The 25,183-nt window shown below is 36.3% G+C and overlaps 1 protein-coding gene and 1 long non-coding RNA gene across 2 annotated transcripts in view; both read right to left on the bottom strand.

The window, feature by feature from the left end:
- The window catches only part of LOC125871851 (uncharacterized), a 553,480-nt gene that overhangs the window by 80,911 nt on the left and 447,386 nt on the right, over positions 1-25,183 (bottom strand). The gene's annotated exons all lie outside the window — the stretch shown is intronic.
- LOC125871855 (uncharacterized) lies at positions 18,709-21,153 on the bottom strand. Its single transcript, XR_007447048.1, has 5 exons — positions 20,833-21,153; positions 20,056-20,174; positions 19,687-19,772; positions 19,458-19,571; positions 18,709-18,994 (listed from the first exon to the last, which is right to left on the bottom strand). It is a non-coding gene; the product is annotated as an uncharacterized LOC125871855 (long non-coding RNA).

The raw sequence follows: 25,183 nt of genomic DNA, 5'->3' as shown, positions 1-25,183 counted from the left end.
CTTATCATTCCTTTCTTTCACCTTTGCACAATATTCATACATAAGAGGTATATCATTAATTAAGACATGACAAGGGAAAATAACTCATAATATAACCCAAGTATAGCATGCATCTCATATTAAGCATTTGAGAGCCAACATTCTTTAATAACCTTATTTAGGCCACAATTGTGTCACATACATTAGGATTTAGAGAAACTCACTATGACCCTCTCCAAGCCTACTCGTGCAATGTATAGGTAGCATCCCATACTACTACCTACACTTTGTAGAGCCTATCAAGAAACCATAATGAAATCTCACATGATGGGAAGTAAGCATTTAACCGACATAGACCATGAGAGCTTGTCATGGAATCCGGTGTCATAAGTCCCCACACCGTAAAGAGGTGGTCTACTTGCCTAAGGAAGACCGGTATATATAGCTTAATGGATCCACTAGCTACCTATGCGGGCACATAGTTTATGGGATAAGGTAGACGATCATTGAAACTCATGCCTAACTATTGGGGGAGTTTCCATCTAACCAAATCCACTCGGTGCTTAGCCTACATTCCCATAGAATAGTTCGTTACCTTGACATTATCACATATGAGAGGTGCCATTGGCCTACCAACTCCAAATTACATTTATTAACACGTGAAAGGGTGCTTTAAGCCTACCGTTTCAAGGTTCATTTAGGAAAGCTCATTAACTCCTCTTGAAAGGGTGCCATGGGCCTACCGGTTCAAGTCTCATCATTAACCTTCATGGAAAGGTGCCATAGGCCTACCGACTCCAAGGTTCATTACTATCATGAATGGAAGGGTGCGATAAGCCTACCGATTCCAAGGTTCATTATTATCATGAGTGGAAGGGTGCTACTAGCCTACCGATCCGAGGATTCAACAACCAATAATATAATCATTTAAACAAGAAAATGATGCACAAGCTCTACCAATTCGAGATATGCAATAAATTGGAGAATCCTTCATATTCTATCATCAACATTCATGAGTGTCAAATTGAGAAAAATCCTTTCAATAATAACACATTTACGTTCATAACATGATCACATTAGCTCCATTAAATGTCCATTCATAAAAATGTCATGTAACACTTATATTTCTCATACTATGCCTTCAAGGCCATGGTCACAATACATTCCATAATTAAACACCTCCACCATAAGTGGATCAAACCAAGCAAGAACAATTTTTTTATCCATAATATGAGATTAAGCCAACTTACCATCCTCCAAAGCCATAATCAACAACACTCAAGTCCCAACCATTTTTCTTACCACAAGAGAATTCTTCCATAACTTGCCCATAAGGCCACAATCCTCAATTATCCATATACCAACAATTCATCATAAATAGGTATAGAAAATCATATAAATCAACAATATAATCCAATCTAAACTCAATTTCATCAACATTAAATCATAGGCATTAAACCCACTTCATTAGCAAATTCTAGGCTTTTAATGAAAACATGGGTTCTTGAAGAAGTTTCATATAAAAATCATCTTAAAATCATAAATAGAACTTCAATTCACCAATATAATGACTTTGAAAACATTTTACCCATGAACCCATACCTAGAATAGAAAATAGAAGTTTTGTTCTTTGAAGACTTTTGAAACCCTTTTGAATGGACTCCTTGAAGGAAAGATAATCAAGGATCAAGGGTCACCATACCTTTGTTAAGATTCCCCAAGAAAATTGATGAAGAAACCACCTTCAATCCAAGCCCTAGCTCCAAGTTCTTGACCTTCTTAAAATGGAGGATTGTAGAGAGAAAAGTATTTGAGAGGAGGTGAGTTCTTTTTAATTCTAATTGGAGTGACTTAAAATGGAAGAATTTGGTCTAGAAGGGTTTTATAATTGCTAGGAAAGGCATATAATAAAAGGGGCTCAACTTAGGAAAAGAAATAAGGACCCACTTAAAAGTTTCCACTAAACCCGTCTAAGCTCGTCCTTGCTGACAGTGCTTCACTATTTTGGGCATAACTTTTTACTCCGAGATCGGAAAAGGGCAAACTCGGTGGCGTTGGAAAGAGGACTCAGATACCTTTAATTGGATAGGTAATGGTCCACCTAATTCATTTTGAGCTAAAAGATATGACCATTTAAAGTTGACCCTCACTCCTAACTTAAAACTAAAAACTGTTTTTAGGGGACTGTTTTGAGGGTCTCGGTTCTAAATGATTTCATGACCTAGCTTAAGGTCTTGCTAGCTTATAAAGGTGATTAATCAACTAGCTAATCAACCCCTTAAGCCCTTAAACAACACTCCAAACTTCAACGACAAGACCCTTACAACTTACTAGTTCAAACGACTAGTTTCCGGACGTCACTGTCATTTCTCATCATTTCATCAAGTTCTCAACTCCAAACTCACATGTGAGGCTCTAGTTTCACTAGTTCATTTTTTTTTGGGTCGTTACAATCATTTTAGATTATTTACATGATTTAGCTTCCGCACAATATTTATTAAGTTAATTGTTTTAGTATGCTTATGATATGCCAACAGGGTTAGCTTGGGGTCACTCGTCATTCTAGGTCCCGTGTCTACGTCCAAGGGGTAGCCTCGGGGTATGACAAACTTTGTATCAGAGCACTAGGTTTAAGTGTCCTAGGATGTCTGAAAAGGTGCACTAAGTAGAGTCCTCTTCATGGGTGTGAAGTGCACCACATCTAATGAGAGGGAGGCTACAAAGTGTTTTAGGAAAACTTCACATTCTTTGTCACTCTTATCGTGCGTGAGGTATGATCCAATTTCCTTATTCTAATCCGTCGTTATGCGTTTAAGATCATGCCTCCTCGTAGAGCTTACACAAGCAATGATAATGCATGCAATTCCTCTAGTCCTAGACCATGAGGTTTCGAACGCAGAGTTTTGGAATGCGATTCAGTTTTTGGCGCAGAGTATGACCAACCAGAACAATCAACAGGTTCAAGTTCCTAGTAATAGAAATGGTGGATCAGTGGCAGCCAGGGTTTATGACTTTGTTAGGATGAATCTGCCTGAGTTTTTAGGGTCGCAAGTTGATGAAGACCCACAGACCTCCATCGATGAGGTTAAGAAAATCTTTGGAGTGATGCAAGTGACTGGTAATAGTAGGGTTGAGTTGGCATCCTACCAGCTTAAGGATGTGGCTCACATATGGTTCACTCAGTGGAGAGACAACAGGGTCTACTTTGTCCTTTGTAACTTCTTATATAGAAGTCAACTTCAATGTTAGTCAATAAAATCTCTTAGAACCTTTCTTAGTCTCTACTCTAGTCGGTGACCGAGTTATAGCTAGACGGGTATACAAAAATTGCCCTGCCACAGTCTCTCAGAAAGTCACCTCAGTAGATCTTGTAGAGTTAGAAATGGTAGATTTCAATATCATTCTAGGCATGGATTAGTTACATTCTTGTTATCCCTCAATCGATTTTAGAACTAGGATTGTTTGTTTTCAGTTTCCAGACAAACCAATCTTAGAATGGAAGGGTAGTATTTTGACCTCTTTCATTCCGATTCCACTCCAGCTTGAGGTAATAGTACCTCTTCAGTTTTTCAGACATTCATGTGTTTATTCATTCTTAATTAGTATCATGTTCCTTCAGTTTATACTTGCATTTTCAGCGTATTTGCATATTCTTGGAACTTAAATAAGTCAGAAATTAGTTTCTAGTGCTTAGTAGTAGGATTTGCAGCTCTTACCCTCCATATTCAGCTAGTTTAGTCTTCATTCGAGGATGAATATTCCCAAGGAGGAGATAATGTAACACCCCATATCCGAAAACAGACCTTAATGCAGATTTCCAGAAGTTGCAGGTGCAACCCACGGTTGCCACCCATGGACCGTAAGGTCACCCACAGCCCGTGTTGGTGGTCCGTAGTTCGCATCTGCAACCCTCTCTAGAAACTCAGACAAAAACCATTCTAAGGAATGACCCCAGAGTAGGACAAGACGGATCGTGGATTAGTCGACGAACCATCGATCCGTCTGTATGACAAGAACCTCAGAACCTAGTCTCTTAAGTCGATCGATGGACTGATAGGGCAGATCGTGGATCAGTCGATGGATCGTTAATCAGTCCATAGGTCGAGACCCTCAAGACCCCTCAGAATCCATCCTCTGAAGTCGATCGACGGACTGACAGGATGGATCGTCGATCAGTCCGTAGGTCAAGACCTTCAAGATCCCCCATAATCCATCCTCTGAAGGCGATCGACAAACTGACAGGACGGATCGTTGTCAGTTGATGGATCATCGATCAGTCTGTAGGTCACTTTAGCATATTTCAAGTCAGGGGTCATTTGGTCTTTTCCCCTATGCGTTAGACACCTAAACTACATAAGTTAGATCATTCATCAAAACTTAGAAAAATTAGAACGTATGACATTAAAGAAGTCAAGAACCCTAGTTCAAGAACACAGCAAGGTTCCATTAGTTCCAGCCCCGAAATCGAAAGATTTCTCCGTGGAATTATTCACCAGGTATGTGGGATTTCACTTGTGGGTTCCTTTCGCCCATTAGGTCCCTAGAATTAGGTCAGATTCTGGATTCCTTTAATATTATCTAGACCTAGGGTTTTTAGAATTGCGGCAGATCATTATGAACTTGTTGGTTTAATGTTCCTAATCAGATTATCATGATTTTAGTAAGGTTTTGCGTAGATTCCTTCATAAATTCAGAACCCTAGCTATGTAGTTCTATTAGTTCATGAATTGCACATGCTAGGTCAGATCATTCAGTTATACATGCTCCAGTTATAAATGTTTAATTATCAGTTTATTAATGTTGCATTCTCAGTTTGCATGTTAGTATTTTGAGCTATCCAGTATTACAGAAATCCAGTCATAAACTGTTAATTACATAATCAATTGGGAGTAACTTAATACCGAGTGGACTAGGGTTCAGTGTACCCGAATAGTCCCAGAATTACGTGCCCTTGTAGGATAAGTCCTCTTTGTTGGGCATTACATTTTAGTGATCACCCCAGCATGCCTTTATACCTCTTTCAGGGTATATTGGTCCATCTCGATGGGTCGTATACATCGGACTCCACATTTAGCTCATGTGGTCTTATGTCGGTTATTAGTAGCTCCCACAGTACAGTCATATTCTATTGCATTGACCATGTTATCAGTTACAGACAGATTTTAATCTCAACATGTTATAAACATGGTCATTACTTTCAGTAGTTCATGATTCAGTGTTTTCAGTTTAGTATCATGTTTATATCTTATCATTACTCAGACATTATGCTTTGATTCATTTGTCTTATTGTTCAGCTTTACTCTATCCTGCATGCTCAGTACCTTTCAAATACTGACGCATACTCGGCGCTACATCTTCTCATGATATAGGTTCAGGTATTCAGCAGTCAGATCACGCATAGCATAGTTTCAGTTTTAGCTAGATTGAGCTGGGGTATGTCCCAACACTTCTAGTCAGTTTAGAGGCTTATTTCAAACATAGTTAGATTCAGCTATTGTGTTAGAGTTTGATTTTTCATTGTACTCAAACTCACATTTTTCATATATTCAGATTTAGCATATGGGTATTCCCCATCATTTAGATTATTTACATGATTTAGCTTCCGCGCAGTATTTATTGATTCATTTGCTTTAGTATGCTTATGATATGTTAGTAGGGTTAGCTTGGTGTCACTCATGATCCTAGGTCCCGTGTCTGCGTCAAGGGGGTAGGCTCGGGGAGTGACAAATACGGAAATTAGTAACACTCAGACTTCCAGTTCTCTCATATTCATTATTACAAAAGATGGGTATGATCAATCACAGTTCTATAAATTTCTCAATTATGGTACAACAAATCATATTCATTCATAGATAAGCAACCAACAATGGTCCTCTCATGAAACCCACACCCAAGTTGTTAGTGTGTTGGAACGTGACACCCGATCCAATAATGTATCAAAATGTGACATCCGATCATATAATGTGTCCAAACATGACACCTAATCCAATTATGTGTCAGAACGTGACACGCGATCTAATTATGTGTTGGCACATAACACCTGATCCAATCAACCACATTCACAAACACAATCAGCACCACAATGAATGATTTAAACACTTGTATCATACCATTAGGTAACATGTTCCTTGCATGCTACGGAATCACAAATTGTACATTCATTATTTAATTAATCTTTCCCTATTCACATACATGCATGAATACAATAGAGTAGTTAGCAGACATACATAACACTGATGGGAAATCCAACTATCACCTACCCCTAAATTCATAAGATAAGTCCATCCACACGGTACACACTAGTTCAAACCAAAGGGATCACACTTACTATCCTTCCATCTTCGTGCATGAAGGGCTAAACTTGTAATCTCTAGTAGACTTACAATATATTAAGGGTGGGAACGACTTATCAACTACTCAATAAAGAAAACATAGCCTACTTGGGCACCAAGCAGTTGTATGAGTATTATAGCACGATTCCTGACTTCCAGACAATGAAACAATGGAGGCAGGCCTAGAATCTGTGGGTTGTATCCTTTCTTGCATTAGAATATTTCCTTTCCCTCCTCCCCAAATATAACACCTCGAAATCTAGTAGGCTAATCTAGGGCTAACTGAGACGGCAAAAGCCAAGGAAGGAAGCTTGGCCAGCCTTCACCAAGCACTGCCTCACCTTTCACGGTCACTATGACGCCTCGTGGTAGGGACCACGGGTTGTGGTGATGCTTGTGATAGGCTGGGCAGTAGCTAGGCTAAACTGTACCAAATAGGACCCTTCTCACGAGCCACTAGACGGCTCATGAAGGCCACCACGATCGTGGGAGAGGTCGTGGAGATGACTTAGTTTTTAGGGGTTAAGGAGGTGGTTGTCAACCCACTGGTAAAGTGACCACGGCAGCCACCATGGTTCGTGAGAGACACCACGGTTCATGAACTCGAGCGTGGTGGTGGTTCAGTAGTTTTAGTTCAGGGTTTTTGGTTCTTTTCCGATTTTAATTAAAACAAAGCTATGCCATTTTGCCTAAGCCTAGGACCCCTATATAAGTCATTTTAACCTCAAAACTCACCAATTCAAGTCATTATTTCAAAAACCCAAAAGAAATCCTAAAGTTTTTCTCCCCAAAATATTTCTCTCTCTAGAACTTGAAGAAGAAGAAGAAAGGATTCAAGCTAGGATCAAGGTCAAGCCTCAATATGCTCAATTGAAGTTAAGCATTGGGCTTTGAGGTATGATATTTTTCATCCATGAAATCCTTTCATTCATGGAGTTCCCAAATTCTCTTATTTTCAAAGTTAGAAATGTCCAATCGAGTTAGGGTTTTCTTCAATTGTCATGGGTTCTTTTCAATGTTGATTTAAATAATTGAATTATGATCACTTATGCCTGAATTGATGAAATACTATGATTTTATGATGATCTCCCCATGAACCCATGTAACCCCTATGTTTTCAAGTTATGAATCATGTGATGTGGGATTTTGGATGTAAAGGGAGAGTTTATGAAATTGAGCATGTATTGCTAGCTTTACATGAATTTATGATGAAATCCATATCTAACCCACGTTTTTTAAGTATTGATGATTGAAAGTGGGTTTGAACCTCAAGAGGTAAAAGATGGACCTATGCATTTTCTTTTGAAATTTATGCAAATGTGTTAAGGGTTCTTTTAGAGTAAAGTACCAATGATGATGATGTTGTTGTGTTGTTGAAAGGATATTCTCATAAACACATACTAGAATGATGTGAAAGGTTTTCTCTCACATAATAAGGGTTCTTAGGTTGAAAGACTTTCTCACCTAATAGAATCAAATATTAAAAGAGACCATGGACGGATGATCTAACGAGCTATCCTAATATGATGTTTTTAGCTTGGATTGGTTATCCAAGGATACCCAGGATCATGAGATAAGTCAAGACTTAATAAATACTCTATGGGATTTATGCTTAGCACCGAGTGGATATTGATATGAGATGGAAGCCCTCACGTGAGTAGAGGCCGGATTTCTAGAAGCAATCTCTTGAGATGGAAGCCATCACATTAGTAGAGGCCGGGTTTCTAGTAACAATCTTTGTATCCCTTGAACAATGTGCCCCATAGGATGATAAGCCAGTGGATCCACTTAAGCTAGAAGTTAATGGTTCTACCTTCGGCAAGTAGGACAATCCTTTTCGGTGTGGGAGACACCGGGGGATCATGTTATAGCTCACATGATCTCTATGTCGGTTAAGGCTAATTCCCCATATTAATAATGAACTAAGGTTAATTCAAGAAGTATCACATATGATTTCAAATGTTTCAAAGTGGATGTTAGCTTGCATTGACCATGGTTTTATGACTTATGTTTTCTAACCCTCTTATATCATGTTTTAGCTTGGTCAATTGTATGTCATGAAATAAAATGTTCCTTTTAGCATGTTTTAAATGTATTATGCATGGCTATCATACTTGGTACATTGTTTTGTACTAATGCATACTCTTGCCTACATTTTTCCCAAATGTAGGGTCCGACAGTCAGGGTCATCAGTTTCGTGACTAGAGGTTTACTTAAGATATTTCTGAGCTTTGGTGAGTCCTCATTCTTCGAGGATGGACTTTCATTGTTTTAGTTTCTTTTCCCGTATTTCTCTTTTGGAGATGATGTATGCACTAGGCCTAATTTCATTCTATTGTATTAGATGGCTATGATAAGACAAGTGATTTAGACTTCCGTTTTTTTTATAAAAACTATTGGACTTGGACTATTATTTTACTCTTATTATTATATTTCTTATGTTACGAGAGCTAAGTGGCTTGTATGGAGTCCTTTGGGGTTCTATACGCCATGTTGCATTTAGGGGTACCCCTGGGTCGTAACACCAAGTCAAAAGCAGCCTTTTGAGGGTTTTTAGGGTGACCCTCATCTATTTAAGCACTTAAGGGAGGAAGGGGAAAATAAGAATTTGCATTTTTCAATTTTTTTTCCGACTATCCCGTTGTGGCAGAAACCATCCCGCTCTGGTGGTGCTACTATGGCAGGATCATTCCCGCTATGGCGGGATGGTACAGGCCCGGACAACTTAGTCTCACGAAATACAATTTGGGTCGTTACAATAGATACCAATTTACCCCTCATTCATCCCCGGATGATAAACGGAGGAGTGGGCACAAGTCGGTTAGAGTACTTTGGAAACTAAAGGATTAATTTGTGACGGAACAATAAAAGACCGTGTACCCCGAGAGTTAAGAATGAAAAGGACCTTGTCAAAGGGCTCAGATCGGATTAACGAGACCAAACATGAACAAAATATATCCCTATAATACCCAAACTGATCCCACAATAATAGTCGAGATCCTGTTGTAGCGGGACTCTACCGCCATGGCAGAAATGCGGGGGTCAGTTAAGAGGGGGGAGAAATGGGTTCTCCCTATTTCCTCCAATACACACCCTAAAACTCCCAAAACTCTCTCAATCGCTTCGATCTAGCCGTCAAAACTAAGGTAATGATCTCCCTCCCTACTCTAATTGCTTCATTACTTGCTTAACAATGATTGCATGGAAAGAATCGATTGAGTAAATTGTCTTGTAGGTAGTTTTTTGAAATTTCAAGTGGGTTGCTTGATTTGATGCAGTAACCGTAGCATGGAAACTTCCCTTAAGCTTACAACATCTTTACAATGTTCTTAGAGTAAGCATTACGGGAAAATAGGGCAGAAACGTTTTGGAATGGGTGGGGGAAGTTGAATAGTGTTCTTGGTTGGCAACTTAGATTTCAACACCATTTAGGAGTGGAAATGCTAGAAACTTTGCATAATTAGGTAGTAGGGTATTTTTGAAACACTGATCTAACGAAAATTTAGTGAAAATGGAGTTTTTGGGCGAAGAGGTGCCATGAACGTATCCCTGAAGCTTCGACCTAGATGAAGGCCGCCATGGTGGCCTTGCTCCCGCTGTGGCGGTATCACCATGGAGGGATCCTAGCCGCCATTGCAGGAGGCCATGAACCAGTGGCCTCCCAGCCATTTCAGCTAGAAGAATTTTTCCCCTTCCTTTTGCTCACAGGGTCACCTATATATGCTGAGTCCTAATATGCACATTATGAAATTGCAGGTTTGATCAAAAATGGTTGAATTCAATGAAGAAAACTTGCACTTTGTCTAGTTTCCTGATGCTGCAAGTCGGGAGAGGCATCATGACTACTGAAACACCAATATTTTGTACGAAAGGGGTTTCTACTTTCTAGTCTTAATGGAGAAGGCTCCCCCCTTCCATGCTCGGCTAATAGAGTTAGGTTAGGGATCACTAGCGGAGGCTTCCCTATCGCGCACTCAGGCTGAGTGAGGCAATTCTATGCCCTCCTCCCAACTGTGTGCTAGGATGCACCTCACTCTATCATCCGTATCATAGGAGTGTGAGCCCTCAATTCATCAATGTAATGCTCGAGGTGCCGGAAGTCTCCAATGCTGAGTACGAGATTGACTTAGGAAAAATGGATCTGGTTTGGGTACGACATACACTAGTTGAGAATGAATGTCAGGATTGTATCTACTAGGTTACTACAGAGCGAATCACCAACACTTACTAGAACGTCGATGCAAAGAGGCGGCTGAATTTGGTGGCTAGGGGGATTAGCCCATAGGGAAATCGCATCTACGTGACTTATCTTAGGGCTATGGTGGTGGCTTGTGCAGTGCAGGGAATCAGGATAAACGTGGTGGCACAGATAGTGTCTGAGTGGAAGATGTTCTACCAAGGCAACAAAAAGGCATTCTTCTTACCGGGGTTGGTAACGGTGATGTGCAAGCGGGTGGGGGTGCCACTCCTAGACAATGACGAGGTATCACCCATGGATCCCCATTTCCATTCTCTCCTGATCAGGCGGCCCACTTCTAAAGGAAGAAAGAAAATTAAGGTATGTAGGGCCAGGAGCAGCAAAGCCAGACGATGAGGCCAATGACGCCCCTTCTACCCAATCTCAGCCCCTACTATCAGGCCATTGCGTGGAAGAGGACTTGGCTGCTGTCCAAAGAAGATTTGGAGGTACCTATGCTAGCACCTCAGCTTCAGTTCCACCCTACACCGCCTTTGAGGTCGAGATGTTCCGCCACCAGTTGTGATGGGAGAAGAAGAAGAACCTCGAGAAGGACCGTGTGATGGGCAGGATGTTGAAGGCCATCAAGGTTATATTTTCTTGCATCGCCCCCTAGCGGGAACTTCCCACGCTTGAACCAGAGGACTTTCGAGAGTTTTCCTAGTTGAGTGAGGCATGGACTGGTGAGGAGGCCCCAAAGAACCTCGATTCCGATGACAACACTCCCCATCTCTCTTAGTAGAAATCTTTGGCTTGGTTTTGGGTTTGCCCCGTTTGGGCATGCAACAAATAATTGCACTATTTCCTTCTTGTTTTCCTATGTTTTATAAAGACATAGATGCTAGATATTTAATTTCGTAGGTATAAATAAATTCTAGATGCTTATAACTCACTATTTTACTGATGATCACTGATTGGGATGCGAGAGTTAGTCAATATACTATTCAAAGTCAATTGGTGGAACAAGGGGGGAACATGGGAGATAGTACTGAGATTCTGTCTCAACCTAGCCCGCCATTACAAGAAAATTCCCGATATGGCAGTCCCTCCATGGAGGGATAATCTCGCCATGGTGGCATTGACAGGGTCAATTCCCAAGAAACAATTTCATTGGAGTTCTCTCTGTTCGTAGAGTTCTTTATTGACCCTCAGGATCATAATTTAGCTAGAACCCAACTCCCCTAGTTGAATTTGGCCTACACATACAAGAGAATTTTCCCTTTATCTTGGCATAACAAACATGCACACTTCAAGAATATGCTTATTAATCACATTATAAGTCATCATGAAACCATTGAGCCCCACTAAACATGCCTCTTTTCTATCCACAAGTTCATAGAGACTTAAGCAATTATACCTCTTGTGATATTCAACTATTTCTGCAAGTAGGCAATTATTCATGCAATATCAAAAAACACAGTCACATCATATCATTTAGGCAAGTACACTTCACTCACCAATGCTTATTTAGGCACTACTATGCTCATGATCACAATTTCAATCTACATCACTCAAGCAAGTCAAAGTTATTAACTTAATTTGCTTCATTGATAACTATTAGTTGATCATCCAAGCATTTGCACAACCTCTAAGGCCAGATAATAATTGGAACCTTCTCGATTCCAATTTTCCTTGTTTGTGTCCCTTCAGCCACGACTACAGCATCAAGTTCACTTTGTTAAGATATCAATTGAAATTCGGATATACCAGTTGGACTTAACCTACCCCACATCTGACAAATCACACGAAATGAGAGAAGAAATAGAACAACTTCATAGAATTCTTCATGGCTTCCTGAAGATTAGATGTGGACGTCAACACACCAATCCTCTCAAGTCTATTCCATATTTCCTATGTACAAAAAGACCGGTAACCTATACTTTGATACCAATTTGTCACAACCCACCCCACAGGGTTGTGCCAGTACCTGCTCTAACACCTAGATAGGAGAACCCATAGTCCCTAAACGATTTCATCATGCGGAAAAATTAAGAAGATAAGAGACAATATGGAAAGTTCGTGAAGCTTACAAGATACTAAGTTAAAACAAAACCAAGATTGAAATTCTAGAATAATTAACACCCTAGGGAATCTAGTCTAAACAGGTACAATAGCTACTAAAGATACTTCATGTAAAAAAAATATCATGACACAACTCCCACCATAAAGCAGGACAGTAGAAGCTGTTGGAAATCGTCTTCGTATTCTCCTACGAAACATCACTGACCTTGCAACCAGACTATGTCAAGTTACATAGCAAGAATAGTATCAGTACAACAACACATACTGATAGGTATCATCAGTCAACCGAATACCCACCATCTAATATAAAGAAATCAACTAGAAGAAACATGTTATAAGAAAAATACCACAGCTAACCTTTTCACCCACACGACCACCTTCTTTGTGTTAACCATAACTAGGGAACAACACAGTATTGGCCTTCCATTTGCATCGCTACAAACTCCTATTTAGATTAAGACCTAAACTCTCTATCACATAGAGGAGTTTCCGAAACACACATCGCCCCCAATCCGGCCAACCAACTTACTACACTCGTATGATTCTCCACCACAACAATCCGGCCTTTGACCACAAAGTATACCATAACAAGTCTCATTAATCACTCTGGAATGAACCCCATTCCCAAGGATCAGTCATTCATCACCATTTCCGCTACTCTTCCTCTTATGCTCACACCTCCTCATACCCGGGATACATATCACATTCAACAGCCACAATATAGTAACACAAATAAAATCATAACAATACGAAAATTAGTAACATTCGGACTTTCGATTCTCTCATATCCATTATTACACAGAATTGGTATGATCAATCACAGTTCTATCAATTTCTCAGTTATGGTACGGGAAATCATATTCATTGACAGATAAGCAGCCAATAATGGTCCTATCATGGAACCCACACCCAAGTTATTTGTGTGTCAGAATATGACACCCAATCCAGTAATGTGTCAAAACGTGACACTCGATTCGATAATCTGTTGGAATGTGACACTTGATCCAATAATGTATCAGAACGTAACACCCGATCCAATTATGGTTAGAACGTGACACCTGATCCAATTATATGTCGAAACGTGACACCCAATCCAATTATATGTCGAAACGTGACACCCGATCTAATCAACCACAATCACAAACACATTCAGCACCACAATGAATGATTTACATACTTATATCATACCATCAGGTAACAGGTTCCTTACATGCTACAGAATCACAATTAGTTGTTTCATTAGATTCATTTCAACTTCCTTATTCACATACATGCATGAATACAATAGAGTAGTTAGCAGGCATATATAACACTGACGGGAAACCCAACTATCACCTACCCAGGGACCATACTTACTATCCTACCATATTCATGCCCGAAGGATTAAATATGTATTCTCCAGTCGACTTACAATATGTTAGGGGTGGGAACGAGTTATCAACTACTCAATAAAGAAAATCTAGCCTACATGGGCGCCAAGTAGTTGTATGAGGATTATAGCACGATTTCTGCCTTCCGGAGAACGAAACAATGGAGGCAGGCCTAGAATCCATGGGTTGTAGCCTTTCTTATGTTAGAATTCCTCCTCTACCTCCTCCACAAGCCTAGAGCAGTCTTTTGAGGATTTTCAGGATGACCCTCGTCTATTTTGGCACTTAAGGGAGGAAGGGGAAAATAAGAATTCGCGTCTTTCAATTATGTTTGCGACTATCCCGCCATGGCGGCACCAATCCCATTATGGCGGCTCGTTTTGGCGGGATTATTTTCGTTATTGCAGGATGGTACAGACCCGAAAAACTTAGTTTCACAAAATACTGTTTGGGTCGTTACAATGGGAATATGGTCAAGTTGTATATTAAACATGATGGTAACTCAACCTATGTGATTGGAGATCCCATGAATTAGGTTCATATGGGTAATAACAAGTCATTGTTTTATCTTGTGCACTATATATCTTTGTCCCATATGTGATCCATTATGGTATGCATGTAGTGCAAATCTGCAAGAAAAGTGAGGTTGAGTTGTGAGCTCTTAATCCATAGTCATATCCGTTATAGGTGGTGTATTGCTCTGCAGAATACATTTGATGGGTGGACCTGTATATGAGTGTGGAGTGGTGCCGCTTCAATGAAATTGTGACAGATTTCTAAAGCATTCATGAATATTTGGACACGTGCATGGCCTCTTCGTGCAAAACCGCGATATCGACAAAGATTGTGCATGTATAATGTGATAAAATAAGACTTTGAGCTTACAACAGAATTTTTATTTCATAGAAGTTTTAAGCTTCGCCATTTGTTCCGTAAGTTTAATCTTATTTTCTCGAAGTTTGATTCATAGTCTACGAGATACTAGATTCAATGCATTATACTTTCTTTTGAATTTCCCAGCGATAATTATCTTTTATATATTTTTATTATTATATTATTTCTTAATATTGTTTTTAAGATATCTGGGGATTGTTGATAAAATATTTTTATTATCTTAAAAATTATAAGAATCATATTTAAAATTCTTTATATCTATTATTAAAGATGGTCAAAAGAATTTATTACATATTATTACCGTATACTATTTTAGCCTTATTAATATTATATTAAGTATTTTTTAATAGTGTGGCCAATAGCTTGTTTTTGTTAATATGGCAGCGGGTAATGTCGTTATAGCAGTAACCAATTGATTTGGGAGTTGCACAAATTCAAATAAATATTTGGTAATAATTCTATAGCCTTTTATGGCAATTATTTTATATTAACGTACATTGTATGCATGATGATTAGATTACTATATATATGGTTTGTTTGTCTGTAAAAGGAGAGGAAGTAGAAAAGATTGAAAGGTAAACTTTTCTTCCTTAGTTTATAATTTTTGCTGAGTTTTCTCAAGTAAAATAATTTATTTGTTAGTTTCAGTCTCCTAATTTTAATAGTAGAATAGTTTGTTGAATCTTGGGGAATACATTTTAACCGGTGAACTATCCTTGAGGACATTGTCATAGGCATGCCTCAAGCTACAAGATTTTTCATGTTTTCCAATATTTTCCAACATCTTGTAGGTTCAATCTGCTAGAAAAAGAAAAAAAAATAGCGTAATAGGGATTTGCTATTATTTTTCTTATTACTTTTTTTTTTTTTTGAGTGATCTGAACTCGAGCTTTGTTTGTACAAAACAGCCTTTGGTTTATTATTTGATAATAATAATAATAATAATAAAAGGATCATGGGTCAATATTTGAATTAAACATAAAAAATAATATAAGAAAAATAGAAAATATTTTCCTGCATACCAAACACACCCTAATAATTGTACTTTTTAGAGGTTTCTATACTCTTACATTTTTTAAGAGAAGTACAATTGCTATACTCATGAGTTAACCATATTCAATATAGTTATTTATTAGCTAAAATTTATGTTAAGAGAATGTTCACGTTTTTTAAATTAAATAAATGAGACAAAATGACTGAGATTTATATTTTTGATATATTTTAAACGTATTTAATAATGAGATAAGTTACATTTGTGTTTTTTTTTCTTAATTTAGAACTTGCCAAAGTGAAATTTTATATTGATTAAATGTGGTTGTCAGCATATGCACATTGTGACATTATTAGTAAACATAAAATTTAATAAATTCTTAAAATATGACATAAAATTATAAGTTGAGAAATCAAAATCTCGTCAATAAAATTAAATTTTAAATAGTCAGTCATTTAAACTATTAAACTATGAAAAGATTCTTATGAGTAATGCTAAAGATATCACATCAAAACAAAAGATGAATAGGGACTAAGCCTAAGGTGACAACATTCATGTAATGTGGCTCCATCTCCATGGAAAAGTCGTAATCATGCATGAATGTTTCTTCCTCTAGAGAATCAAAAATATCAAAGCATCACATGTGGTATGTATCGCAATTATGTTTATTATATTACTATATTATATATAGGCCAAACACATATATAACCCCTCTAATTTGTCCACATTTTTCATTTTGGCACTTTATCTTAGCCTTGTTCCATTTTAACCCTTGAACTCCATTTTTTATGTTCCATTTTAACACGAAATACTATTTTTATGATTTATTTATTTTTATATATATTCTTCAATTGCAACTTCTTATTTTAAATCGACATGTGTCATTTTTTAGTTTAAAAAATAAAAATTAACAAAAAATAATTCTATTTAAAAAATAATAATTTCTTTTTAAGAGTGTTATGTATTTTTGTGTGAAAAATAACCGACGAAATTGTGTTGGTTTTCTTTCTTTAAAATCACTAACAACCTAACAAAGTCAGTCGAGTTTTAACATTGTTTAGTAGTGTTATTAGCAATAAACAAGAGTCTTTTTTTAGTAGTGTTATTAACTAAGTCAGTCGAGTCTTTTTGAAGATGGGTTTTTTTATTCGTATTGATTTATATTAAAAATTAAAAGTGAGTATTTGCGTTAAATTTAGATAACCTAGATGATAAGAAAAAATAAATAAGTAGTGTTATTTAATTTGATTGAATGTTTAAGAAAGAAAATCAAAGAACTTTCGTCAATTTATTTTCATGCAAAAATACAGAGAAATATCAAAAAATAATATTATTGTTTGAAAAATTTTATGTTCGTTCGCGAATGTTTATTTTTTTTAATTAACAGGCACACGTCTATTTTTAAAAAATAAGAAATTGCAATTGAAGAACATAAATAAAAACAAATCATAAAAATTAGTATAAGTGTTTAAATGGTACAGAACAAATGGAGTTTAAGGGTTAAAATGGAACAAGGCTAAGTTGGAGTGCCAAAATGAAAAATGAGGGCAAGTTTGAGGGGCTGTATATGTGTTTGGCCTTATATATACAACGACGGGAGTATTTAATTAAAATAACGTATGTGAAGCTGTCGACATGTATATGTGTGCATATTATTCATTAACAATTAATCTAAAGTGTTTTTAATATGAAAGAAAAAAAATCATCATATTTTATGTAAACTGTTTCGTTAAGAAAATAAGTTCGGTAAAATTAAGAAAAATAACTTTCTAAATGAAAATATGAAAAATAAATTATATAAGTGATACTTCATATCGATACTCTCCTCCTCACCTCTTACAGCCCCTACCCTCCACCTTTATCTTCGATAATATTTATCTAGATTATATATAAATATTTTTAGGTATAAATTTTAATTTACATAGTAGACACAAAAAAAAATAGGTACTTATTTTCTTGGAACAATTTTTTTAGAAAATATTTTCTATGAACAATATTTTTTTATCATATTCAACACACCGTAAATCTAAACACTTGATCAGAAAAAAAAAAAAAAAGTTGCGGTAGCCAGTAGGGATGCACATGAGGCCACATTTATTTGTACCTCTCTAGTAAAAATAAAAGTTATTATCCATATCAAAGCTATTATGTGTCTTAATTTTTTTAAAGTTGGAATAATAGTCATTAAATCATAACAATTAAATATATTTTTTTTATTACAATTCATGCCTCTTATTGAGTTTGAATAGATTTAAATGATTAAATTTTATAATAAAGTATTGATATCATAAAAATATTTATTTAGGAGGGATTTTGTTCTATCAGCTACTACCTTCGCACATCATTATTGTTTGTCATGATCGCACATCATTATCAACTATCACTATCCACAATTACCATTACTATTCTAATTAGTTGTTACAGCCCTAGCTATTATTTGCGGTCACACCACCAACCATCAATTACTAAGGATAATTATCACCATCAACTACCACTTTTTATATCGTCAACCATCATCATTAGCCGTTGTCAGCAACTATAACTATTAACCTCCACTGTAAATCATTATCTATTGGAATATATATGTGATATCTCAAAAAAAAGTTGTTATTTTGTGATATTAGTTTCAGGTCAAATTATCTGATAATTTAATGGGTTTCAAAAGCTCTTATTGTACGACTGATTGATATAAATTATTTGCACTTTTCAATTGTAACAGACCATTTATTTTCATTAACCTTAAATTATTAGGCTCTTTAACTACAAAAAAAAATCTACATAGCGGGGATTTATTTTACATACTGCGGGGTAGGAACTCCCACAATGATACTGCTGCCAACAATTAAGAAAAAAGATTAAGTGAGAAACTTCACATTGCTAACATAAAATTGTTTGCATATCATTGGTTGGGAGAGCTTAGTTATGCCATACAATGTATTCAACTCCACCATGAATACATTTATATTATCCTTACTACCCGGTTCAATTGTTAAACATATCATTCACTCTAATCATTGTGACCCGATCCAATCATGCAATAACATTATCGAAACTAATTATATAATACGATTACAAGACACCAACGGTTGCCTCGTCAACAATTATCACTGGATAATTTACATCCATGAAGGAAAATGGTTCACTAGCTGCAAAAAAAGTGTGCTATGCACTTATATATTAAAAGAAAATATCAGCAACATATATGAGATGGCACAACTAATAGAATTCACTACTAAGAATCACAAACAATGGAGCAAAGTGTCATACTGAAGTAGCGAGATCCTTAAAGGTGTATATGGAAATTATAATGCAGCATTTAGTTAAATATGACCCAAACATATTACATTCTAGACTCCTATTCAATCCAAGGGTTGAGATGTTTAAAGACTAGTTAAATGTGGAATATCAGAACTAAGTATAAAAGTGCCCAGGTCGCTCACACTAATGTGAAGGATTGTTTACCACAATGCTACCATTGTCTAGGGTGGCTGTGTATCTGAGCGTCCGAAAATCATATGCAGGAGGCAGAGTGGTAGGAGCATATATCCGAAAGAAATGATTTAATTGATCCCCTCAGTACTGAAGCTAATCCAATCAAAAGCCTACATAAAGATTAAAGAGAAGGTACTCACTTGTGTATATAAAAGCTAAATTGTACCACCATTTCCTACAAAAAACATTGTGAAAACTTAGACGTTTCAGCAGTCTTGAAACCAAGCAGTTCGATCTTTGAGGATCTCAGCAATCTGTAAAATATTTTAGTTAGAAAAAAGTAACAACATCTACATTAATCATAAAAGGACCAAAACTAGCAACGGAGCAACAGCAATATTTCTAAATTAACTTTCAACAAATGTTTACCTTTGTTGGTTCTAAACTAGCAAGACCACATGCTCGGGCTACCACTCCACTGTAACTATGTGAGATGACAAAAATCCCAACTGAATCTGGACCAGACTAATTATAGAATGAGAATATTGCCTTTTTGCCGTATGGTCAATGATACAGATGGAAATATTAAATTTTTAAAAGTTAAAGATGCATATTACTTTGTAGAAAATAATCAAATATTGACAGCGTAAGGTAATAAGTTGTCAGAAAAATTTATCATAGTGCAGGCGAACGTCCTATTCAATTTCTCTCTCTCTGCCTATCCATCCTCACTTCCTCTGATCTTTAAACCTTGAGTGGTGTTAGCTTATTAAAAACCTTGAGCATTGTCGAACTCACCACTATAAACAATGTATCGACCCTGTCAGCTTCCAGCTCTTCTCCTATTTCATGAGAAATGGAGAGAAATAGCGACTGGGATAATATGTGATTGTGATGCCATTATGGATGAGAGAGTTCTTCTTGAAACGAGAAGAGAAACTTGTCACGGTTAAAATAAGAAATAGACACCGCCCATTAGCAATGGGTATGGACATTGCAATGTTTACTTGCGCCATAGAATCAGTTGAGTATGAAAGAAAATCCACAAAAAATTCAAAAAAGTAAAGTATAAATTAACAACTTAAACACTAACTTCCAAAAAATAAAATAGATGAGGATAAAACATGGAAGAAAATCCACAAATGACCTACTGATAGTTAAACTAAAGACTTGATTTAAATCCAATCCTTTATTTGGAAGCTACTACTCATATTTTGCCTTAGAAAGTAAAAGTAAACACGAAGAACAAAGTTAAATGCAAAAACGAATACAGTAGACTGATTCCATCACCGGCAGCAAAATCAAAGGTTTAACTCATGCCAGAGCTTCATACACACCGATGTCATCTGTGGCAGAGTTGACGACCTCTAATTCAAATTTCGTGACACTCTGATGAAAATGTCGGAGAATACAAATTTTGAAAGAACTTAGTTGATTTTCTAATTGGAGCCTTTTCTGGAAAATAAATTATAATCAGAATACAAATCTCAAAACATTCTAGAACAATTCAAAGTTGAAAAAAAAACTCAAGTTGATTTACAGATTGAAAATGCATGAGAACGTGTTAGAGAGAACTCACAAGTCTTGTCGCTCATCTTCTAAGCTTTCTATATCTAATTTCGGGCAAAATCGTAAAATTGAGAGAAACTGAGAAGAGGTAAGAGAAGAGAAGTATGGATGCAGAACATTGGGGATTTGATTATAGATGAAGATGCTAACAAGATAGAAAACGACATAGAAAACATTTACTAAATGGATCTGCCATTAGAAACCTTCGAGAAGCTTATCTTGGCTAGGGAAGTCAAATATGAAACGAAGAGTGATGAACTTTCCGTACAACCAATCATCATCGCTGCCTCATCTCTTCCTTCCTTCTCCGACCAGTCTATTGTGGAAGAAGACAGTGAGTAGGTAGCTCCGCCACCATGGATTCAATAGATTATATTTTGCAATCAATCATGTAAAATTAGGTCTTGGGCCTAACTCACACCCCAAAAGTTAGCTCAAAGGGAGAAGGATTATCCAAACCTTATAAGGAGTCCACTCATCTCATTAACCACCGATGTGAGACTTTTGTCATTCTTTAACACCCCACCTCACACCCAGTACTTAGCATCTGGTGTGTGGGCAATTTTGATTTTGGGGGCCCCAACATCGGGTGAGACGGGCCCTACTTTGATACCATATGAAATTAGGTCTTGGGCCTAACTCATGTTAAATTAGGTCTTGGGCCTAACTCACATCCTAAAAGCTAGCTCAAAAGGAGAAGGATTGTTCAAGACTTATAAGGAGTCCACCCATCTCATTAACCACCGATGTGGTACTTTTGTCATTCTTTAACATCATCAAGCCATAATTTTGTCATCTCAAATTAGTCAATATAATTTATTGATATCTTTTAATAATGCAATTTTTCGTTTGACCCCTCCCAAGAAAAGCTTCGGGTTCAATACTGAACGGAGAAATCACTACAACATTTTAGACCTATGGCCAAACTAAATATGGACAACGCCCGTAAAGTGTTGCCTAAAATATTTTTGGAGTCGCTTTTAAAGCCTAGTCCAAGTTTTTAACTTTTAGCTTCGATAATATTTGCAACACTTGTAAAGTGTATTCTTTAATGGTATAAGCTACACTTTATAAGCGTTGTTATAATATGATATAATTGGCAACAACTATTTACATATATGACAACACTTTTAAAGTGTCCTATTTTTATAATTGTAAAAACAACACATTACAAATGTGGCCTTAATGTTTTCACTAAAATATTATATTCCCTCCAACATTTTCAACTATCTCCCTCCAATTTTTATTGGGCAAAAAAATAATGCATAAAACATTAACACTTATTTTCCCCCAAATCAGTAAAAATTTCGCCGACATAGCTGAATAGCACGCTTTTCTCTCAAGTTTGAAGAACACGATTTGCGTCAAACTTTCTTGTTGAAAGTTGAAGAGCTGAAGAACACGATTTCCCTCACATATTTCTTATTGAAGAGTCGTTCCGTCATAGCACACATTTTCGTTGAAGAGTTGTTCCATCAAATTTCTTGTTGAAATTGAACAAAATGCTTCACAGATGAGCATGCCTCACGTCTTAAAGATTTAGGGTTCTTGGAATAGGATTAATCAGGTAAGAAATTCTATCTTTGAAAGTCTAAATTTTAGTTTTAGGGTTTTGATATTCATGTGTATCTTTGAAAGTCTGAATTTTAGCTTTAGGGTTTTGATATTCGTGTGTTGTTGATACGATAACTTTTAATTTTTGCGAGTCTAGCTCGTAGTTGTATTACCCTAAGCATTAATCACTAAATAAGTATAAATGGACTAATTAGGGCTGATTCTTCAGTTGAGAATCTGTGAAGGATAATAATATATTGTGCTTCACTAAGTTGGTATAGCTCCACTCCACCTGCTGACATTCTTTTCAAATTTCTATGTTACTGGGCTATGTGGTTGTGTCCATATTCACTAAAGTGAGTGCAATTACGCTGTGTCCTTAACCCCAACATATTTTGAACCTTATTTATGATTTCCTCCCGTGATAACACTAGCTTATAGGTTATAGTAGTCAATAGAGCATAAGATTAAACATTGAAGAGGATGAGGGTACAATTTGAAGGTTTCACCATGAGATCTATGCTGTGACTTGCAACTGTGTTGTGGTTTCTGTAGTGGAAAAGATGTCATAAAATTTAAGCTTTATTGATTTCTAAAGTTTCATTTGGGTAAAGCTGACAATAAGGATTTGCTTTTTGCTGCCAGTGACATTCCTATAATGCTAACATGTAAACAATGATTTATTATTGCATGTGAAACAGTGTTCATCCAAGTTTTTATAGGAAAAGAAACTTTGAATGCAAGCGATCAAGCATGAGAATTTCTGGTCTACCTTGTATTCAAATAGGATGAGGCTCCACTACAAATGATAAATGCAACAACCACAATACTTTATTTACAGACTGGAAAAAATTTCTCCACCCTTCTCTTCTTCTCTTATTATCATTATAATTTTAGGTTAAGCTAGTGATTTGTGATACAACTACACTTTTTAAGTCAACCATTGGTCTCTGTTAGGTTTATGCTATTAGACATAGTTTGACTGCTTGGGAACACAAGGTTCAGGAGGCTGAACTCTGAACAAAATGGTTGAATATGACAAGTATGTTTCTAAATAAGGAAGGTGCATAGGTTCAAATTATGGAATTTTTTATTAAGAAAACTAAGTGATCTTGTTAGATTTAGGGTGAGTCATGACAGTTAACTGCAGTAGATAAGAAATAAGATAGGAAGAGGATCTCTTATTTTTATACTTCTTGCGAATTGTAAGTCACCAAAACTAAGGGCTTGTCGTTGGCTGCATAAAATAAAATAATCCCATTATATGATATTGTGCATAACTAACTTAACATTTGCCTTGTATTGTAAAAATTCCTCATTTCTAAAATAGGTAACTAATAAAATAATATAGATAACACATTTTTCTATTTATTTCTCAATGATATCTGACGATCAAGATTCTAAAGTAACAGTCATGTGCATGCACAAACATACATATATTATATAATATTTTTGTGTTGACACATCAGGGCGTGTTTTTCCTTTGGTAAAATGCAGTTAACTTACGGTGAAACAACGAAGAAGTTAAAACTTTTGTGGATTGTATTTTGAATAAGCTCCTATTGGTGTCTTTAGCATAAATATTTCTATGATTGTTTTTCTAACAAATCTTAACTGGCAATGATTTCAACGAATCCAATATTTTCTTCTCCAAATAATTTCTTATTTTGAAGCTCATTGTCAAGATATTTCAAGACCTCAAAAGTTTCATCACAACCTTTTGTCCTTTTCTTCTCCTTTGCCATAACAAACTTTTTACATTGCACCTATTAACTAATGACACATTTTGTTAGTAGACAATAATATAGATTAAATGTAAAACACTTGTACTCTTTTTAAATTTGAAACAAACACTACTAAGTTCAAACTTCATAGTATAAAAGTAATAATTGTTTGGTAAACCTGTTTTTCTTACACTTATTAAGGAAGTCATTTTACATATTCTAAGAGAAGTGATTCAAAATGAACCATGTCTTTGTTATGAAGGATTAGAAGTGATTAAAATTGGGTAAATAAGATAACGCACTTGGTTATCTTTAATCAAGAGAGTTTTGAATCCTTGTTCTTGTTTGTGTTGATTTTCTTTGAAAGTTAAATGGTGTTGTTTGAACGAAAAAGTTGACAGTAAGTAAAAGAGTTAAAGCAATAATGTTATCTTGAATAACTTTAGCCTTTTATGTTCCACATGTGAAAGTTAAATGATGTTGTTTCAACTTGTCTGCTTTAGATCTGATTTCAACTTTAGCCTTAAAATCTGATTCAACTTGCCTACTTTAGATCATGTTAATTGTTTTTCTTTCTAATTTTAGAACTTGGGAGGCTACATAACACTTAGGATGTGTTTGGTATGAAGGAAAACATTTTCCGGAAAATGTTTTCCAATTTTCTCATGTTTGGTTGTGTTAAATGTTTTGGAAAATGTTTTCCAAATCAACTCCTCAAATTTAAGGAAAATGACTTCCCTTCAAAACTTAAGGAAAACATTTTCCAAGACTCTCTTCCAACTTCCAATTAAAAAAAAATTGTTGAAAAAATCAATTTATTTTGTCCCTACCTCCAACCAACCTCCCCCCCTCCCCCCAAAAATAAATAAATTTAAAGCTTGTTTTTAAATTCAATTTTTTACCCGCCCTCACGCACCTCCTACCCAGCACCCCACCCCACCCCTACCACCCCACCCCCCCAAAAAAAAATTTTAAGTTTGTTTTTAAAATATATTTTCAACTTCAAAATTTCATTTTTTCACGCTACCCTTGACCCCCCCCCACCCACCTCTTACCCAGCCCCCCACCCCCCAAAAAAA

Source organism: Solanum stenotomum, chromosome 7 (genome assembly GCF_019186545.1).
Source record: "Solanum stenotomum isolate F172 chromosome 7, ASM1918654v1, whole genome shotgun sequence".
In the NCBI taxonomy this organism is placed as follows: domain Eukaryota; kingdom Viridiplantae; phylum Streptophyta; class Magnoliopsida; order Solanales; family Solanaceae; genus Solanum; species Solanum stenotomum.
The sequence above is the reverse complement of the archived record's forward strand: the minus strand, read 5'-3'. Positions and strand labels throughout refer to the sequence as shown.